This window comes from Tamandua tetradactyla, chromosome 2 (assembly GCF_023851605.1).
Source record: "Tamandua tetradactyla isolate mTamTet1 chromosome 2, mTamTet1.pri, whole genome shotgun sequence".
Classification (NCBI taxonomy): Eukaryota; Metazoa; Chordata; class Mammalia; order Pilosa; family Myrmecophagidae; genus Tamandua; species Tamandua tetradactyla.
The window spans coordinates 110,161,163-110,176,999 of NC_135328.1; positions in this window are offsets into that span (position 1 = coordinate 110,161,163).

The following is a 15,837-nucleotide window of genomic DNA, read 5'->3' on the forward strand; positions in this document are numbered from 1 at the left end:
AAATATCAAGTTGCCCTATAACCCAGCAATTCCACTACTCGGTATATACCCAGAAGAGATGAAAGCAGTGACATGAATAGACATTTGCATACGGATGTTCATAGAGCATTATTTGCAATTGCCAAAAGATGGAAACAATCCAAGTGTCCATCAATAGATGAGTGGGAAAAAAAAGTGGTATATACATATGATGGAATATTATGTTACCATAAGAAGGAATAAGGTCCTGAAGCATGTGACAACTTGGATGAAACTTGAGGATATAATGCTGAGTGAAATAAGCCAGAAACACAAGGACAGATATTGTATGAATTCACTAATATGAACTACCTAGAAATGTCAACTCAGAGTCTTAAAATGTAGAATATAGGGGACCTAGAGAGAGATAGACAGAAGCTAGAGAAGGAGAAGCAGTTACCTAATACGTGCAGAATTGTTAACAAGGCTGAACTTAAATGTTTGGGAATGGATATAGGCAATGGTAGCCTGTTACTGGGTTTATAAGTAATAGAGCTGTATATTAGGTGAATTTGATTGAAAGGGGTTGTTTAAAGTCATGTATGTCACTGATTAAAACTACAAATATAAATAAGTTCTTGCATGAACTACTACAAATATGAGATACTTGAACAAAGAGTTAATAGAGTGGTATATGGGGGAAAATTACCTATTGCATGCTATGGACTATGTTTAACACTAATACTTTTCTTGATGAATGTTTTTTTATCAATAGTAACATGTATCACACCAATACAAGGGTAAATAATTGGGAGGAATAAGGGATATGGGGTGTTCTGAGTTTCCTTTGTGTGTGTATCTATCTGCTATTTTTCTCTTTGGAAATTTAGACAAAATGAAAATTGTCTAAAATTGAGTGTGATGCTTATACAACTGGGTGAGGATGCTGTAGGACATTGATTGTATACTTTGGATAGAATATATGGCGTGTGCATACTCTTTGAGATCAAAGGAAGAAAGGTTTATTTTGTCTGGAATCTAAATTTTCTGTAGCACATAATCTAACTCAACCTGTCCATATAGCTCATTTGAACAACTGAAACACTGGGAGCCCAGAATAAGAAAGGGGCCTTTAATCCTGTATAGCTTAATGTGGTGCCTGGATACATTCTAGAATATAGTAAGCAGATAATCAAAAATATTGGCAAAGTCCCCTGAAGGTTGGGAGAAAACATATGAAACTATTAAACTTTACCATCAGGGAATCCCTTGATACCGTGTCAAACTTTAGGGACACCCAAATCAATAGGCCAAGCCCGTGATCTTGAGGCTTACTTTTGTAAGCTTATGTAGGTAGCAGAGAAGCTTAGATTACCTATAAGTATACCTAAGAGTTACTTCTGGAGGACCTCTTTTGTTGCTCAGATGTGGCCTCACTCTCTCTAAGCCCAACTCTGCAAAGCATTGCCTCTCCCCATAAGTGGGACATTACATCCAGGGGCGAAAGTCTCCCTGGTGACATGAGAGATGACTCCCAGGGATGAATCCAGACCTGGCACCATGGGATCAACAATTCCATCCTGACCAAAAGGGGGGAAATAAGCATAACTAATAAAGTATCAGTGGTAGAGGGAGTTCAAATAGAGTCAAGAGGCTACTCTGGAGATTGCTCTTATATAAGCTTCAGTTAGACATTGCTACTTATCATAACTTGCCAAACCCCAACCAAAACCATTCCAGTCAATCCTAAAGAATACCTAGGGCAATATATATGATTCTACAAAGGTTCCATGCACTGGGGTAACTTTCCAGAAACCTACAACCTCCAGATGGGTCCCTGTCCCAGATAAGTCCTGAAACCTAGAGGGCCCAGCCTCTCTAGAACATCAGCTAATTTCATCTCCCTACCTCATATTATTGACAGCCCCTTCTAACATGAAAAAATTAGAATGGCCATAGCCCAAATAACCCTAAAGAGAGAGATAGAAAGATCAAAAGTGATGGTGGAGTTATACAGAGAAGGTAGAACTTAACAAATGAATATGATTACTGAATCATTAAAGTGATATTTCTTTTAGTCTCCAGTGTCTCAGAGCAGCTAGAAGTAAAAACTTAAAATTGTGGAATTATAACCCATGCCAAACTCTGAAATCTGTTCTACAAGTAATTGTGGTGCTGTGATTTGAAATTTATTGCTTTTTTGTATATATGTTATTTTTCACAAAAAAGTCGGTTGTGATGATAAAAAAATATTTTCCTTCTAGCCTTCTGTATTCTGGAGCATCTAGAAGGAAAAGTTTGAGATGATGGTATGGTAGCCCATGATAAATTCTGGGATCTTTCCTGTAACTACTTGTTGAAGAGTGCTTTGAAAAATATTGCTTTTTTCTTTCTTTGCTTTGTATATATGTTATATTTTACAATAAAAAAGTCAAAAAATAGAATATATGGTGTGTGAATATATCTTAATAAAATTTTCAGATTCAAAAAATATATAATAAAACAAATATCTAATTGTCCTCCACCTGATAAACAGAAGTCAATATTTCACCATCCTTACTTTTACTCTTGCTCTCTTTTAAAGCAATAACCATAGGAGCTATAGCTAAAACACAACACCCTATCCAGTCCCTTTCCCTTTCTTCTCAGAGTTAACTATCACGTAAAGTCAGTATGTATTTTTAAAAATTTTTACTGTGTTTTTTCTTTAAACTTATATATAATTTTATTACACAGACATGTCTATAAAATATATGATTCTGTATTTTATACAATGACATGCTATGTGTATTTCTTTTGAAATTGTTTTTTAATTCACCATGATGTTTTTGAGACTTATCCAAGCAGAAATAGTTCATTCCTTTTAACTCCTGTCTATTTTTACGTATATGAATAAACTCCATTCTATTATCCAGTGGAAAAACAAGGGTTTTTCTTTGTTACATTTAGGTCTTCAGTAAACATCCTTGAACAGTCTCCTTGAGCCCAGATGTAAGAATTCCTCTATGATTAATTTCTAGAAATAGAATTGCTGGGTTGTAAGATACACTTGCATGGAGTCAACCTGACTACAGATCACCAAATTGTTCTCCAAAGTGCTAATCCAAATTACGTACTGTGCCAGTTTGAAAGTACTACATACCCCAGAAAAGCCATGTTTTCATACTGACTCAATCTTGTGGAGGCAGCTGTTTCTTTTAATCCAGATTCAATAATGTATGTAGGAAACTTTTAGATTATCTCTACAGACATGTGGCACCCATTCCAGGTGGGTCTTGATTAGTTTACTGGAATCCTTTAAAAGAGGAAGCATTTTGGAAAGAGTCAGAAATGACAGAGTCAACAGACACTTCAGAGCAGAGCTGACAGAGATGCTGACAGTGGAGAACAGAGAGGCACAGATGTTTGGAGATGCTTGGAGCCCAGCAGATGTTGCCATGAGATGCTAAGCAAGCCAGAACCTAGACAGAACCAAAGGAAGCCAAAAGATGAAAACGAGCCCTGGAGAAGCAAAGTGAGGAACCCCCACAGGAACAGAGGCAGAAAGCTTTGGATCCCAGGAGCAAAGGACCAGCAGATGCTGGTGACTTGACTTCTCAGCTGACAGAGGTGTTCCTGACCCATCAGCCTTTCTTGAATTAAGGCATCTTTCCTGGATGCCTTAGTTTAGACATTTTTGTAGCCTTAGAACTGTAAACTTGTAACTTATTAAATTCCCCTTTTTAAAAGTCATTCAGTTCTGGTATATCACATTCTGGCAGCATTTTATAAACTGAAACACATATCCACTAGCAATCAAAATGCCAGCATTTGAGGTTTTCTGATTTTAGACTTTTTTGCTTGTCTGCTGGATATGAAATGGTATATCATTGTTGCTTTAACTTGCATTTCTTTGATTTTTTAATGAGGTAGAAACCATTTTCATATGTTTATTCAACATTTAGATTTTGGTTTTGGTGAATTACCTATGCATATCCTTTGTGCCTATTTTTATTAGGGTATTTGTCTTTTTATCATTGAGTTATACACATTCTATATCTCTTCTGTACACTAATCCTTTATCAAGAAATATTTCATCCCAGCATGTAAATTGTCCTTTAACTTGGTTAAAAGAGTTTGGTGTGAGTGACTGATCTTTAAACTAGTCTAGTGAAATGCATACTTTCATAAAAGTTTTGTTTCTTCAAAGTCTTTTTCTTAGGGGTTTCTATAATTGTGCCTACAATGCTGGTAATCCTCAAACTTTTGGAATTTCTATTTCGGAATTGCATTCAAAATAACTAGGCAAATGAATGAAGGAAATGAGTTTTATTCCTTCAAAGCAGGGGTTAGCAAACTTTTTCTGTAAAGGGCCAGATAGTAAATATTTTAGACTTAACAGGCCAAAGGGTCTTTGTCTCACCTACACACCATTTGCTGCCATAGTGCAAAAGCAGCCACAGACAATTCATAAACAAATGAGTGTGGTGTGTTCCAATACAACTTTATCTACAAAAGCAGACTGTGGGTTGGATTCTCATAAGAGTCCCTACTTTAGGGTCACACATTATTTTTGATGAGCAACTTATTACTCAGCTTGATTATCCTTTTATTTACAAAATTTGGCATCAGGCATCATTTGATTGTTGCTGATATTTAGATTCACCCTGGGCAATAAAGAGTCACCTCTATTGAGAACATAAACATTCAAAATAAAGTGAGATAAGTTGCAAAGGGAATAAGAAAATCAAACAGGTGGGATCATTTTAAGCAATGGCTCAGCATGGATTTCAGGGGAATCACATTTGAATTTTGAGGGCTGATTGAATGCTGTGAAACCCACCCCAAATCTCAAGGGTGGTACAAGAAGCATATTTTTTTCATTTCTTAGCAGTCCAATGCAGATTGGTAGGGGCTGGAGGGCCAGGGATTGGGGGGTTGGGGTCTGCTCCATGCAGTCATTTAGGGATCCAGATTCTTTCCCTTTAGTGTTTCAATTACCTCTTAAACAATCTTGAAGTTCTCCAGCAGATTGACTGCCACTGGAGAACAAGTGAGGAAAGAGAGAAAACACAGGTGATTGTGTTTATTGGGTTATTGTCCAGGCCTGGAAAGGTACGTTTCATTTCTTCCCACATTTCACTGAACTGAGCTCTTACTCATGTCTACCCCTAAGAGCAATGGAGGGTGGGAAATGTCGTCTAGCTTAGGAAGCTTAGGAAGAAGAGGAAATGGTCAGCATGAACATCTAGCCAGCCTCTAGTACATCTTTTGATGAGTTTTTGAAGGGTCTTTTAGGGATGAGAGTTATAGTGTGTTGGCCTCTAAAAAATGAGCCTATTTTATATGACCACATTTTATAACTAGCAAATGGTCCTAAGTACTAGGTTAACACTGAGCCTACATTTTTAATTTACTCAATTAAAAATATTGATTAAAATAAATGCTTCATTGGTCAGACTTAATGCAGCCTAATGCATGACAGAAGTATTACTGCCAGATTTTCACAGCATGCCTGACTGAAAGAGAGCCAGCATTCCTGGAGATGGCAATACAAGCATAATTTAATTTCAGGAAGAAATGACATAAAGCAAGCCTATAAATGACCAGTGTTACCTTATAAAAGCTTGCCTGACCTAAACCAAGAGTAAGGACATGGCTTGAGAAAACCACAATTCCTTTGAGCATTATGCAGCTTTGAAGCTAGATGCCTTCTTTTTAGAACTAGGTGAATCATCTGTGCTAGGGTAAAAGTTTCTCTGTTACAGGCCTTCAAAAGATTATAAAGTGAAACAATCACAGGCTTGGAGTCTTAATTTTTGACATCTGTAAAACTATCTGAGTGATGGTGGGTAAATAATTTGGTTGCTTTGAGCTTCAGGTTTTTGTTTTGCAGGATGAAGGTAAAAATATCTACCTCGTAGGCCTGTTGTGAGAGTTAAATTAGAAAACAGATGTCAACACTTTATAAACTAGAGATCCTTTCAGCCTTCATCTACTCCTAGCTCAGTCATTTACTAGTTCTTTGAACTTGGGAATTTTATTTACATTTTAGGGGGCAATTTTCTCACCTGCAAAATGAAGCAGCTGGAATAAATAATGTCTAAATCTGTTTTTGCTCTAAAATTAATGGAACATGGACTCGAGTTTCCTATTTGCGTCTCTGGCTCAATTGGAGTATTTTGGGATCTTAATAAAAATAGAATGAGAATTAAAGTAGAATTTAAATAGAATTAAAATTAAAATAGAATTTTGGAATTAAAGCTATCCCCCAAAAAAGACTTTTATAACCTTCTGTGTGTGTGTGTGTGTGTGTGTGTGTGTGTGTGTATAGCAGGATAAAGACAAAAGGGATCTACTGTGAATTTACCTTATTTTCAGTTACTGTATAAAGCAGGATAAGGATGGCATTATATAGAGTGCATACCTCAAACTCCATGTCTTTTTACATCTCCCCTTCCGTGGAATATTCACCGAGCTCAAACACCTCTTATGACACTGATCTTACTTAAGATAATCCTATATGACCTTTGTCTTCTCCAGTACTGTTCTGTCCTTTAGAGCCAAGTCTGTGTCCTCTCTTGGTCACCTTTGGAGATCTGATCATAGTAATTTATATACTAGTGTTTGGTAAAAATTTTATGTAAAAGGCCAAATAGTAAATATTTTCAGACTTACAAGCCATACAATCTCTGTCACAACTACTCAACCCTGCTGTAGTGCAACGTTATAGGCAATATATGAAGAAATGAGTGCGTGCTCCAAAAAATTTTATTTATGGCAGTGAAACTTGAATTTTATATAATCTTCATGAATTTGATTCTTATTTTGATTTTATTCAACCATTCAAAAATGTGAAAACCATTCTTCTCCTGTGGGTCATACAAAAACAGATAGCCAGTCACATTTGGCCTATGGGTATAATTTGCTGACCCCTGTTGTATACTGTAAATTCTCATTAGTATTTGCTGCTGAATTCAGTTAAGTATGGATTTATTTATAAGTTTTCATTTTGCCAAGCAGCATGTAAAAAATGATGTTCTCTTCCCATCTTGTAAGATCTAGGGCTTCTAAAGAGCTCCTCTGATAGCTGCAGATTACCTTTCTGAACAGAAATTAGAAAGGATATTCATATAATAATTTTTCAAACAATTAGAGCAATTACCCGTGACCGTGATAAGCTTTTCTCATGAATATAACAAGAGTGGGTGCTGGGGTTAGCTTTTGTTTCGCTGATGAAGCCAAAAATGTTAAGTATGAATGTTATGATAAAAAAGAAAGTAGACTTTTGTGCCTGGGATAGAATCTTGGTCATATTTCTTGCCAGCTGTTTTCTTGGCAAGCTACTTAGCATTTGTTTCTGAGTCTGTTTCCTCTTCTGCCATGCAGGGATAATAATACCTCCCTTGCAGAACTGGTTTGAAGAGTAGCGTTAAGATATGGGAGCATCTAGCACAGTTCCTTGAAACACGATCCGTTCTCAATAAATATTATTGAGCATCATTATCCTCTCTTCTGCTCCTTCTGATGAACAGACAAGTTTTGATCCTGGAAGCTTGAAACATTTTTGTAAAATAAAAACAGGTATTGAGAATTCCCTGTGGATATTTAAACTTGGCATGCAAACATGGGAGGCCTCCATGACTTTGTTTTTCTAACTTGTAGGCATATGCCACTCAGCCCAAACAGAGCTGGGCACCTATTCAAGGGGAAGAGAAATGCTGCAGCCATACTGAAAAAATAATAATAATTATAACTTGGAGAAGGGAAACAGAAATCTTTCTCTGTTATGAACTAAGTCTCCTCTCAGCTGTTGTCCATTATGAGGGGATTTCCTGAACCTAAGAACATCATGCTTTTGTATTTCAGAAAGAAAAAAAAAAAGGAAATAAAAAGAATGCATTTCTGATACAGGAAAATCCACATCAATGCAGAAATCTGTACTGAATGGTAGAGGTTGTGAAAATTTGGAACAAGTATATGCCATTGATTGGAGATACAAGTCAATTCCTTTAGAAATCAAATTCTTTAAATTAAAACTTTTTTTTTAAGGCAAACTTCCATCAAATTGTGATGCAATCGCCATGGAACCTGCTCCATTTGCAAACACAGCTGCTGAGGTTTAGGGGCAGAGGTGATTCCAACCAGTGAACAGCTGAGTTAACAGCAAGTTGGGGCAATGCTACCACAGAGGGGCAACTTACTTCTCTAGGTTGAAACACAAATCAGAAAAAAAATGTAGGCTAACTTATAAAAGGTGTCAAACTTACTCCTTGCAATGTACAGTATTTAAATCAAAATGGCAAAAAAAAAGTTAAATAAGGGGATAATAGTAACCAAGTGATTGTTTAATCAGGTCACATTCATGAAATGGAGATGGAAGCAATAGTTGTTTTGTCATTGATAAAGAGAACAAAATTCTTTTCCACAACTCTAATAATGATGAAGTAGGCACAGTTTATGGTCTTTGAATCAAGTGTTTTTGCCCTAGTAATTGTACTAAATAGTACTTAGAATATTTTCATAACCACAAAGTTACTAAAATAATCCATTTTAATTAAAATGTGCTTTTTCTCTAACAATGCATATAATTTCCATTGAATAACTAACCAGATGCACCTTTCCAGAGAGCAGACGCTGGGAGATTATGATTTTTTTTTTTTTTTTTTGCCAGAAGGAGCTTGTATTTCAAATCCTCAGCACAGTTTTGAGGAAGCTAAAATGTGAAGTCAAAAATTGGTTTCAGGTCCTAGGATGAAGGTGGATGAGGATGGTCTGTATCAGAATAAAAAGGCTGGAGGAGTATGGGTTAGATATAGCTGATTGGGTCTTACCGTGGAGGAAGACAAAAGGGAAGGAACCCAGCGTTGATTCCCATGACTCCATTGACAAAGGTGCCTGGGGACTGGGCATTCTTATCAATAACATAGACAAAGCAGGAGAGGAAATAGAGGGGTGGCACCTACTTTCCTTCAGTTCATCCTAAGATCACCCTTTCACTTGCTCTCCTGCAATTTCATTGACTAGCAGTTCTGGCCTGCTTGAGTCTCTGTTTTGTTTTGAGCCTCACCTTTCAGACCCTACATCGAAACAATGTCAGAGAGGGTGCCTACTCAGAAGAGGAATCACTGGTGATTCTCAAAAGTCTTGTTTGTCCAAGTCCACATGGCTGAGGAGGTGTTTGCCTGTGAACCACTCAGTGGTAGCCCAGAGCTGTGAACTGTGACTGTGAACAGCACTTGAACTTTGGTTCATCGATGCACTCTGCCAGCACTATGAGGCACTGCTGCAGTCATGCCTTTCAGTTCCAAAGCCCAGCATTATCAAAAGGGCTAGAACAAGCCAGATTCTGCTGCCTCACAAATGATTTTGGCACTACAGGCCGCTTGTCTGGGCAACTCTACTTCTACCCAGAATGCTTTAGGAATGTGGTCTTTGCGGTAAACAAATTGGGAGATAGTAGGATAAAGTTAAGTGGAGAAAGACACAAGAAATAACCATGAGAGAATTGGCTTACTTGGCAAAGCAGAAGCAGAGAGATTTCTTTTTTCCTCTCTAAAGCAATGCCAAGAACATAGACAGAAGGAACGTGGGCTCTTTGGAGCAATTATGGGTCTCCCACCTCAGCGTCCTTAGTTTTCAGCCTTCCCTTGTACTGATCCGTTGCTTTCAGTGACATTTTTAATAGCATTTGTTAAGCTGCTTACCTGAAAGTCTTCCCAAAAGATGGCTATTTCCTCTGTGGAGCCCTATAGTGTCCTGCCAGTTTAGCTACTTCCCTTCTGCCCTGGCTTCTCGCTGGCATCCTGCACCCTGTGCTAAGTACTTTTAAAGCTGTAACTCACTGCAGCTCTTATTCTGAAAAAAATCTTCACTAGGGGTGATGGTTTTTGTAGCACAACAAATATTTTACAAATGTTCTAAAAAGTGTTTTTGATATAATAAAAACACACATCATTTGGCATCTTGTGCCTTAAACCAACTGTATTTTCCTGGGATATAGCCAGTAAAGTTATCTCTTACTTAAATCACCTCTTCTTACTTTAATGGGCACTGGGGGGAAAAGTGTATATGAAACAGGCAGGTTCCATAAATAATTCTTAAGAGAGGTAATGGACAGGGATTGCAACTTTTCTAAAGATGGGAATGTCACATCAAAACCAGAGGCTTCTCTCCTTGGTCTACAACGAAAGAGCAAGTGCTGTGTATAGAAGGAGGAATGAATGAGTGAATACATTAATCTAAAAGGGCCAGCTTGACCCACTGAATCTCTTGATTTATATTAATACTTGTGAAGTTGCTGTAACCTCTCAAGTAATTCCAGAGGCCTAGTCAATGATGTGAAGTATTAAAGTATTCTGGCAGTCCAGAAACATTAGTGTAATTTCTAAAAGATTCTTTACTACAAGCCATTACCAGGGGAATCACTGACACAACAGACATAACTTCTGTAATATCTCCTGTGTAAGCTGAGGTTATGAGATGATTGCACTTGAAACTGCATGACCTTGGAGAAGTCCTTATGGACATTTCACAAACGTAAGGGCATGCATCAGCAAAGAGAGAGTGGTTCAAAGGTGTAAAGGAAGACCGTATTCAGCCAAGGTATTATGAAAACAATTAACTAAATTTAGAACAATATGTGGTTTTGACCAGTTGTTTGCAAAATAAAGACTGTTTTTCATTTTGTTTCCTCCCAACCAGTTGTGTTTGTAGACACAATTGAAGCACCTGCCTGTGTGGTCACTGGGAAGGGAGACAATGGCTGATGTCAAGAGGGCTGTAAGTGTTGATCGCGGTGATGATGCACTAGTACCCTTGAAGAAGTGGTTTATAAAAGAGAACCTAATGCCTGCATGCCGTGAAAGCGCCGTCTGCACTATGTGAAGACACCTAATCCATTCACATTGACCAGTTTCACAACTGATAAAGACTATTATGATTTGGCAGAATAGTCTGGAAGGATGGGTATTTATTCTGCAGGTAGCAAAAATGATGGAAGAATCCACTCTGTTGAGATTCAGGATCTCCTCATTCTTTCTCCTTTACTGTGTTCCTCTTTCTTTCTCATATACAGAGAGACATTAGATGTATTCACCTAAGGAATCACAAAAGTCCTGAAAGGTTAAGTGTGGTGATTTTCAAATTAATTTTAGCAGCAGGAAAATTAACATCAGATGGATTCTCCCTCAGGATTCCTAATTATAAAACAAATAAATGTAGAGTTCAGGTTGAAGTAAGGTTAGCAGGTCTGCCTGATCAGGCTCCCCCTGACCCCCTTTCCTATCACTCCTTCCTTCTTCCAGGTCTCTGAAACATCATCTCCTAGAAGTCAGATCCAAAAAAACATCTCTACTTGGCTTTAAAAGGAAATGACAACAGTGGGCCACGGTGGCTCAGCAGGCAGAGCTCTCACCTGCCCTGCTGGAGATCCGGGTTCAATTCCCAGTACCTGCCCATGAAAAAAAAAGGAAATGACTGACCATTATCTGTATTTGACCACTTTACATTCATGTTTAAATATATTCATTCATTAATAAATCTGGAATGAGTTTTAGTCTTTGTGGAATGGGAGTGGAATTTCACCCCTTTTAGCTCATGAAATTTGGGTATATTTTTGTGTGACACAGGCTTTATTTCATATGTCTTTTAGAAGCACAGCAAGCCATCCATTATAAACAAAGATCGCTAGTCACATTTTCAATTTAAAAACACTTACTTTGCTTTAATATACATTTCAAAAGTCTGAAATGATTCTCAAATACAAAATTGTCTTGGTACAGAGGAATCAACAGGGACTTTGAATTATGGGTGTTACAGCCCTGTGACAGTGAGCAAACAGTTTACCACTGCTGACTTTTAGTTTCCTGGTTTATAAAATGGGCATAACGCCATCTGTGGTTGACTGAATAATGGTTCCCAAAGATGACCACATCCTAATCTCTGGGACCTGTGAATATGTTAATTTGTATGATTAAATTAAGGATCTCGAGATGGAGAGATTATCCAGGCAGACTCTAAATGTAATTATGAATTCTTTATAAGGAAGAGGCAGAGGGAGATATCTGTCTGCAGGAGACATTCCAAAGAATGTAATTGGGCTTAGGTGGCCATGAGGCAAAGAATGGTGGCAGTCACCAAAAGCTGGAAAAGTAAGGACTGGATTCTCCTGAATATCTCCAGAAAGAACCAGCCCTGCCAACACCTTGATTTTAGCCCCATAATACTTATTTTTAGACCTCTGGCCTCCAGAACTGTAGAAGAGTACATTTCTGTTGTTTTAAGCCACTGAATTTATTATAATTGGTAACAGCAGCAAGAGGAAGCATATACAATATCTATTGCATGTGATTTTTGTGATGATTAAAATGAGAACACGTACTCACATATGCAAAATGGCCAGTGCCCACAGGGGATTTAACAAACGGTGTCACTTTCACACAGCTTCTGCATGAAACACATAATTTCAAAAATAAATGTTTATGTTTGTAGATTAAATTCCCAACTGCCTACAGGAAGGGAGACTGTACTATTTTCTGGATTGTCAAAAGATGGCAAGGCAGTAATGTATACACCAGTAAGTCTGGAGAATTCCAGGGGAGGGAACTTTGCTACGGAGATCCACTTTTGTTGAGTCCCTGTATCGACAGCTCTTATCTTCATAGACATTTTAGTCTATTTTCTTACATGCCATAACCATACACCCTTGCTGTGGACAGTTTACAGCATGCTTTGTTGTTGTTGTTTTTTCCCTCCAGTATATTTACTTCCCTAATTATGTTCAGCAGAGGCTAATATTAAAGCAAGTTTGAATTTTTGCCCCAGGGTGGCAGGTGAAGGAAAAGCCAGCCTGACCAGGTCGTGCCTTAAGTACTAATTTATATATATTTTGAGTTTGAAACGGAACACCTGTGTTCGTATGTGAGCGCGTAATGCGAGTCCTCATAATGTGTTTTTAAATTTCTAATTATATGAGAAAGGACTAACATTTGAAGGATATTAATGTTCTGTTCGGCCAAGTAAAAATATTGTGGGAGAAAATTAGCTATTGGAATGCATTTCTATGTCCTCCATTTTCAGGTGGGAGGCGTTTCATCCTCTCTTGATTCCTCGAGGTTATATCACCTCTGGGATATTCACTTATGATTATATACTTTTCTAGTCCTTGTTATTGAAACCCTGTAAGATGGGGGTGTAGAACCATTGGTTCTTAATATGTAGGTTTATTCTCTCCACAGGTATTTTGCAATAACAGCCAGGTCATTTCTTACTGAGGAACATCTTCAATGTCCACTTTATGGATAGATAGATCTGTTTTCTTACATCTATAAGCATAGCAAAGGGACTATTCATTCCCTTTTAAAAAGGGTGGAGTTTATGTTGATAATGCCTTATTCAGTTTAAAGGAATTGTGCTATATAACACTAATAACAGAAGTAAAGTGTAGAGGATAAACATTCTTCATTCATTCGAGAACACTTGAGAGGCTGGTGTTTGTTTAAAACTTAAACAGGCAATCAAAAGGAGCCATCGTCAGCTGGCAGCCATTAACTAAGCGAGGCAGTCACCGGCAACAACTGGAGTCCCTCACGCATGCGCTGTATAAAGGTCAACAAATCAGTAACACGTCTGCAGCGAGCCCCAACTATGGTTATTGTTTCTAACTTGCCTTATGACTGGTCCACGATGCCTTAACCAAACGTTTCCACATCCTGCTATGTATAAAACGTGCTGCTGTTTGTACCTCCTTTGTCCTGACTCGCAATGGCACCTGCAAAGCTTTGTGCCTTGCTGCACAGCACAGTGGTTCCAGCCTGGCCTCTGGTGTCTCCGCCTGTTTCAGAAGCAGCTCGGCTGAAGGCTGGGCCCCAGCGCCAGGGGTGTAACATGTTCAAGAACATTTGAGAGGCTGGTGTTTGTTTAAAACAACTTAAATAGTCATTTCTTTTCAAGACTAAACAAGACTCAATATTCCATCTTGCTTCAGGATGTGAGCATAATGAAGGCAGAGAAAAACATTAAGAAAGATGACAGGTGTGTGTTGATTTTTTTTTTCTTTTTCCTCCTCTGTGGAGGTATTTTTCTTTCTTCTTCTTAGAGACCTTCCCAAAGAAGGCTCTCCTTACTTTTACAAATGCAGATTCTTTTCATAAAGAGAAATGGTCAGTTAAAATCGGTCTATTGTTCACTTCTCAGTGGAATGAAAGGAGTGCATAGGTTGAAAGAGAAATGAATACAAGATCTCTTTGGATTTGTTTGGAAGGAGACCACACTAACTGTTATATTTAACTACCTTTAACTGAACAAAGGCTGAGGGAAGAGTTCTCAGAGAAAAAGTTTTTTTGTTTTTTTGTTTTAAAAAGGGTGGAGGTTATGACACCATAAATTTCATGAGAAATTGAAAAACAGAGTCTTGAACTATCTACTACCAGAACAAAAATTTTAATGGTCTTTTTAAAATTTTCCAAAATTTCAAGAGTGAACATTCAAAACAGTTTCTACCCATCGCCACCCCTCGCAGTTCCATCGGAACTCAGGCCCCAGCTTGCTTGTCCTCAGCCTTCCACCCCTCCTTCAGGAGGTCTTCTCTCAATGCCCAGCTTTGGGATGCTACAGGACATGGACCAAATTAAGAACAATATTTCAAGCTTTTCCAATATCTCCCGTGAAATTTCATGGGTGGCAGAATTTAAGGAACAGCGGAATCATTTGGAAAAACTTCATATTTTGAATTTTTATTTTAAATCATTGCATTGCTTTTGACTAGCTGACATACACATAGAACGCAATTCAAAAGGCCATGAATAGTAAATCCACCTTGGACTTCTTCTCAGAAGTAAATATCTTCCTTGTTTTTAGTGCAATGTTCCAAAGACATTCTATGCTTACACAAACATACTCTTAATGATAACAATTTAAATTCTATTTTATACTTTTCTTTTTCACTTATGTATCTTGTAATCACTCTGATCAATATATAGAGCTATCTCATTCTTTTGAATGGCTATCCATCACAAAGAAGTACTATAATTTATTTAGCAAGTCCCCTCTCTATGCACCTCTAGTTATTTATTATCCTTTGACACTGCAAACAATTCTGCAGTCACCTTTCAAACACCTCTTGGCCCCAAGACAGTATGTTAACAGGAGGTACATCTGCTGGGATGAAAGGTTTTGTATTTTAACTTCTGATAGTTTGCCAACTTGCTTGTCAAATAGAATGTGTTAATTTTTGATGTATGAGAGTGTCTGTTTACCCAAACACTTACTAACACAGTGTTTTAGCAAACTTTGATATTTGGCCATATTAAAAATTATATCTTTGTGTTTCTCTATAAGTGAGTTTAAGCATTATTTCACATCTTTATAATTCAATTTTTGTGATCTCTTTATATCCCTTTTCCATTTTCCTATGGGGTTTCCATTTTCCTATTAGTCATTGATTTGTTGGTATTATTTACATATTAAGGTCATTGAAACTATGATATCGGGTTTCCCATTTTTGTGTATTTTTATTTTAACTTTGACTTTTTAATCATATTTTTCATTTTCTATTGACTTTATTTTTGCCAGAGAGAAATTTTCAAGTTTTATGTCATTAAATTAATCATTTTTTAAGGTTCTGTTACTCGTAGAAATGCTGCCCACTTTGATATTATTAAAGTTTTTTCCAAGGACCTTTTTTCTTTTGTCACTATAAATATTTAAATAATGGCAACAATTTTTAGATAATTCTATATCTATGATTTTTTTCTGTAATTTCCTTTTAACTCTTTGTCATTTCTATATCATTTGATACTATGTCAAATCTTAGATCCTGTATCTCCTAATGTGTTTTTCAGGTACATCTATTGTCCTGCAGGAAAAATAGTTACAATGGGTAAGGAAGGAATGAGCCAG